We start from the raw sequence: 6,386 nt of genomic DNA on the forward strand, positions 1-6,386 counted from the left end.
GATTTCCCGATGTTCCCAAGCAAACCGCGGTTGCAGTACATGACGTAGATATTGGTCAAGCCAAACCGATTAAACAACACCCATATTGCATGATATGTAAATTGGCTGAGCAAGTGTTGTAAGTGGGGATACAGATTCGATATGTCTCAGAAGCAAGGACTTTGGACAGAAAATGATTTTATTTACAGAAGGCAAACGTGGGAAAACGGCAACAGAAGCAACACGCACAATTTACAGCAGTCGTGGGGAAAGTCGGTTCGGCAATAAAACACACACGGACAATTACTAACGAACGTGGGAAAATCGCCTGGGAACAAAGTGGACGCGCGCACACACGCACACACACGCAAACACACAAGCGAAAATTCTATACGATATCCGCCAGCCCTTGACCCTGTGCAGGCACAGCTCTGTGTTATTAAAGAGAGTAATCAACGCTCCCATCCTACAATGCACAGCTCACTAACAATTTCTCCAGCGCCGTTCCACGGTTCTCAGCCTGGAGTGAAGCAGGGTGGTCTCTCGGAGATGGCAAAGGGAAAGCACACGCGGCACCCTTTATAGTGCTCAGGGATGGAGGGTCCAGCCCAGGTAATCTACAGAGGGGCCAAAGGCTCCGTGCCAGCAGAGTTAAGTCGATTACAAAGGCCGATTGCTCGAGGCCAAGTACAAGGCTAATTAAAGGGGCCAATGGTGAGGTGTGTATTTGGCAGGAGGTGTGCCTTGACCAGGTAGTGGGTAGGTTTGTCACGTGACAGTCACGACCCCTCCAATACAGTCTACCCCTCGGATCCACGCCACTCGCCAAGCATTACATGTAACAGAGTGAGAAGGAAAGTGCTATATCTTAATGGAAGTCTTACACTTAACTATTTCTAAGGTTAACGCTGTATGTGACTGTACAGAACTAGAGAAAGACAGACGTGCTCTGAATAACATACACACAGCGATGATAACGAGAGGTAAAACGTAGAGAGAAGGAATCACGCCGAATTCCACGGGTTCCACGGTGGTAATTAATAAATATCAGTGGTGGAAAATCCTCCGTCGAGCCGTTCCAAAGCCACACACGAATTACCACCAGAGTGATCTGTCACAGGGATGCCGTCTTCAAGGGGTTGCCACATCACACACCCAGGCAAGGGGTAACTTCGAGAGGCCCCACAGGACATTCCCAGATCCACTCCTTTGGATTATGCGGAGTGACAGCCACACATCCGAAGTGCTCCGGATCGATGATCACCCCACCCTTGTGGGTGTAGCAGAGTTCCAAATCCCCAGCCTCGACAAGCTGGAACTGCTGCCTTTTCCAGGTTCGCTCCTCTCTCTCTCTCTTCTTCCGACTCCTGACCGTGACTGTCTGTGTCCTTGTTTTAAAGGTAAACAAGCTGCGAGTCGGTCAGTGAACAACATCATAGTCCTGCCTCACTGAAGCGCTCTGTTAAAGTGACAGTCCACAATGAACGAAACCTGCGGGTCCGTAACAGTGCATCGATGGGCGAGGAGGGGTTAAACCTTGATTGGCAGGTGACGTGCCTTCCGACCGGGCAGTGGGCAGTGATGTCACGTGACAGTCACGACCCCTCCGATACACTGGGTCAGGCAATGTTCTCTCAAACCGCTCAGTCTCAGTGTACTCCCGACATAAAAACAATTAACCCTGTCTTTCTCTCCAGGCGACCAAGAACGCTCGAAGTCGGCTTTCCTCCAGCAGCTGGTTCTCACAGCGCCAGTGTCTGGATCCCAGCTCAGAGTAGAAGAAGAAGAATGTCCTTAACTCCTGGTGGAGTCATCGGGCGCCGTCATGACAAGTTTTTGCACCGATCTTTCTGGTGATTGCTCATGGCGTTTCTGCGGCATTCTCCAGTTTTATTTTTACAAGGTCGAGTTGCCAGCTCGACGCTCAACCCAGCACGGATGGAAAGCGTGCAAGGGAGCCGGCTGGCCTTGCTCGGGACCCTTCGCTCCGGAGTCCGGCGCTGATGCCACGATGCCACCAGTCGGCCCCGCCTCAGAGTGCCGAGGGGCAAATTCCATCCACACAAGGTGATGGTTCGAGGACGGCATTTGCCACAATTCAGGTTGCCATCGCAGGGAGCTGTATGCTTGACAGACATAGAGGCGATCTATTCGGGAATCTCTCCCTCTAGACCTTCTCGAGAAGGCTCCAGAGTCAGGATGTAGATCCCGCCAGGCGTCCACCAAGTCAAAGGAGCCGACTAACTCCTTCAGCTTCTTTGCCGATGCTGTGTCGCGCTGGAGACTGCAGAGGTTCCCCACCTCGAAGGTACATTTGAAGTCCCCACCCCCAGGATCCATGGAGCTCAGTAGAGTGGACAGCTGACGGAATAGGGAATAGGCGCGTCTGCATCACCCCGCCCCTCAGGGCATACACGTTGATGAAATGCAGAGGTTCACCATCCAGGCGCACAGCCAGATGGAGCAGGCGGCCGGGCTCGACATCCGGAGCTTTTAGCATTTCCGGCTGGAAGGTCGAGGCCAACAGGATCGTCACCCCGCTAGAGTTGGAGCTGAGGAGGCTCATGTAGACCCCTAATTGCCGCTGCAGGAGCCAAGCGGACTCGTCCCCCGCGGTGGTATGGGTTCCCTACAGGAACCTCACCTTATATCACCCATCCCAAAGGACTGAGAGATTCTTTTATCTGCCGAGAGAACCCCTGCTACCATTAAAATTTAGACCAGCTACAGTGAGCTTCATGTAAGGAGTTTACTAGGACTCAGCACCTGCACTCTTCCCGGTGAGAGCGGAGGCGCCCTCAACCACACTAGCCCGAGAGAAAAAAAAACAAGAATTTTCTTTGCTTTCCGGGCCCCAGTGGTGCCAACGCCACTCACCTGTGACCCACCGTCTCCCGAAGGAGCGAGGCTGATTCCCACTCTGATGTCCCTCACCAGGTCATCCGGAAAGGATTTCAGCTGCCGCCTGACATTCCCAGACACAGCATTCCTCCTCCCCTTTACCTTCCGTCTAAGGATGACTCGCAGGGACTTCATCAGCCTCGGCGTGCCAGACCAGCGAAGCGAGGCTAGCTTAGGCCGATGCTTTGCACCCTCAGAGGTGAGAATGAACTCTGTCATTTCCTCCACAGGTATCAATGGGGATTTCTCCGGAGGGGTGAGGATGTCCTTTGTCTCACTCCACCGCCTCACTACAGATAGATTCCCCCCGTCTTCATCCCCGTGTGTTCGAACAGACGGCTGCACTTAAAACCCACACTGCGCAGCGGGTACCTCCCTCATACCTTTCCGCTGCACCGTCGCATCAGTCTTATCCACAGTTACGACAATGGAGGGATTATCCCCAGGGTCTCCTCTCCGCTCTTACTGTTTAATGCTCTTGCACCCAGGGAATCGCTTACTACTAAGTCCTGGGTGGAGGGCTTCAGGGCTGTCGCGATTGTGCAAACAGGGCTAGCACTAACTTTCAGCACAATCACACCACCTACCACAGGACTAGTGGCTACATCTGGAGATTCAGGGTTAGACACAAACTCTACCCGGATTCCCACCCTTTCCTGGGAAATCCCCGTATCTACATTCCCTACCCTCTTGGGGGAAGATACCCTTCTCTTCTGAGGCGCACACAGGTGCCGGATTCACCAATGGCGCGGTACTCTCCGCTTCCAACTGCGCACTTTCCCGAGCCTCCCGCTCCACTTCAGGGCAAATAGGCGGGAGTTCTGCGGTCTCGGGGGCCGACTTCTTAGTGTGTTTGGATTTCTTCTTTGCTTTCTTTCTCAGCACAAGCTCCTCCCCGTCCGTCGCCTGAACCTCCTTGTACGTAGCCTCAAGATCTCCCACCTGAACCACGGGGCAGGAGCAGGGACTGAAACAGACGTAGGAATAGGAGCAGGAAGCAGGAGTCGGCTCAGGTGCAGGCACAGGAATAGGATCGGGGCAGAGGTAGCTGGGGCTCTGGTGCCCCAAGTGGACACCCTAATGTTTCGGGTGTTAGGACAGTCCCTCCGAAAGTGCCCCACCTGAACCACGGGGCAGGGGCAGAGACTGAAACAGACGTAGGAATAGGAGCAGGAAGCAGGAGTCGGGTCAGGTGCAGGCACAGGAATAGGATCGGGGCAGAGGTAGCTGAGGCTCTGGTGCCCCAAGTGGACACCCTAAGGTTTCGGGTGTTAGGACAGTCCCTCCGAAAGTGCCTCACCTTCCTGCACGTAGCCCCAGGAGCACCCGCCTGAACCACAGGGGTAGTAGCAGAGACTGGAACAGACGTAGGAACAGGGACAGGGTTAGAGACAGGGTCAGGGGCAGGAGCAGGGGCCGGCACAGGTGTAGGAACAGGGATGGGATCAGGGGCAGAGTTAGCTGGGGCACTGGTTCCCGAAATGGACTCCCTGGGTTTTCGAGTGCTAGGACAGTCACTCCGAAAGTGCCCCACCACCCCGCACGCATGGTACCGTGGGCGCTCAGAGTTCCAATACACCTGATAGTCTACCCCCTCGGGCCGGACAGTAAACCGGCCCTCAACGTCGTCCTCCATTTCCAGCTGCATGAACACCTGACGCCGGAAAGAGATTACGTTACGGAGGGTGTGTCTCTTAAATTTGAGTCTGATGTCAGTTATATCTGACCGTACTTGTCCCAAGCTGTCTAGTGCGGGAAGTAGGACCTCGTTGGGGATTAAACGTGTCCGTTAAGCTGCGTGGAAATGTCACCAGCTCCATCTTTAAAAGGATGTTTTCCACCGTGATCCCCCCAACTAAGATCCCGGTGTACCAACTCATCATTCTCTAGATAAAACACTGCCTCCCCGAACTCATTCTCTGTGGCCAAAATGCCACCTTTCCCAAACAAGTCCTCCAAAGCCGCCACATATTTTTTTGCAGTGCGGTTTCAATGTATTCAATGTATTCAAAATACATTGCACTCGCGTTCTCCTTTCACCGACCAAAACAAGGCGTTGTCCGAGGCCGGAGATGCAGCCGCCTTTGTCCAACTCCCCGAAGGCCTGCAACTCCGTGGAGAACGGCCCGGCATGGTGACACTATGTCCAAATCTAGAGATATACGGATGTGTCGGTTATAAGTCCTGGAACGAGTTGAGTGACTGGCCTGAAAAGTTTGTACTCGACAGTATCTTGCAGGCTCGGCGCCAGAAATTCCAGCGCCAGGAAAGGCTCCGTCGGTCCTGCAGAACTTCCAGGCCGTGAGAGGTCGAGACTTCTCAACAGATGGTCCGGCTCCTACACCGAACGAGAATCACGACGACAAAAGAGGAGGGACGTTGTCCCGATGTCAGTGGGGAAGCAGTGGCGTTTGTCTCCGTTGTTTGGAGCAAACCAGTCTCCTGGCGAATTGCCAGCAGCTGCAGCTGGGAGCCCGGCATTTAGCAGCCGTGAACGAACCCAGACCAAACTGGCAGAAAAACTCCAAGCGAAGCTTCCACGCTAAAACAGCCGCTCACTTATATGTCCAAGAGACAATTCGAAACATCTCCAAAGTTTCTCACGAACTTATACAGCAGATTTTCCTCGATTTTTCCCAGCTCATTCAGAACAGCTCCACGCTGTGTCTGACCGTGGGAGTGTGTGATGGTACGATGCGAAGGGAGCTTCACTCTGCGTCTGACCCAGAGACTGTGATGCGACATTGCAGAGGGATCTTCACTCTGTATCTGATCCGTGGAGAGCGTGATGGGGCCCTGCGGAGGGGCACACACTCAGTGTCTGAACCTCTGCTGTTTCCGACCGTTGAGGACGCAGGTCTGATAGTATACCGTATATGAGCTTCCAGTCTCTTTTGTCGATTTTGTCTGCAAAGCCAGGAGAGTGTTCAGGACGGTTGGGGTCCGGAGAGTGGGCGTATCTCGGGTGCGAGGAAGCGGCGGTCAGCCTTGATGGGGGTGGGGACTGAAGAGATCCTGGGGACTGGACAATATCAGCCTGGAACTGAGGTGCAGCTGTACCACTTCATTGTGTGTGTGTCTGTGTGGTTCCCTGTGCTACAGTTCCAAGGTGAACACAATGAGATTCTCCTTTGTAATCTGTTTCAGCTCAAGACCTCTTTTGGTATATCTCACACTGCAGAGACGTGTTTTCTCCCCATGTCTGACCCCAGGAGTGTGTGAGGGGACGGTGTTGAGGTAGCTTCACTAAATGTCTGACCGTGGGAGTGTGTGATGGGATGATGTTGAGGGAGCTTGACCCTGTGTCTGACCCCGGGAGTGTGTGATGGGATGATGTTGAGGGAGCTTCACCCTGTGTCTGACCCCAGGAGTGTGTGATGGGATGATGTTGCTGGAGCTTCACATTGTGTCTGACCCCGGCAGTGTGTGATGGGATGATGTTGAGGGAGCTTCACCCTGTGTCTGACCCCGGGAGTGTGTGATGGGATGATGTTGAGGGAGCTTCA

Source organism: Hypanus sabinus, unplaced genomic scaffold (genome assembly GCF_030144855.1).
Source record: "Hypanus sabinus isolate sHypSab1 unplaced genomic scaffold, sHypSab1.hap1 scaffold_807, whole genome shotgun sequence".
NCBI classification, from domain to species: Eukaryota; Metazoa; Chordata; class Chondrichthyes; order Myliobatiformes; family Dasyatidae; genus Hypanus; species Hypanus sabinus.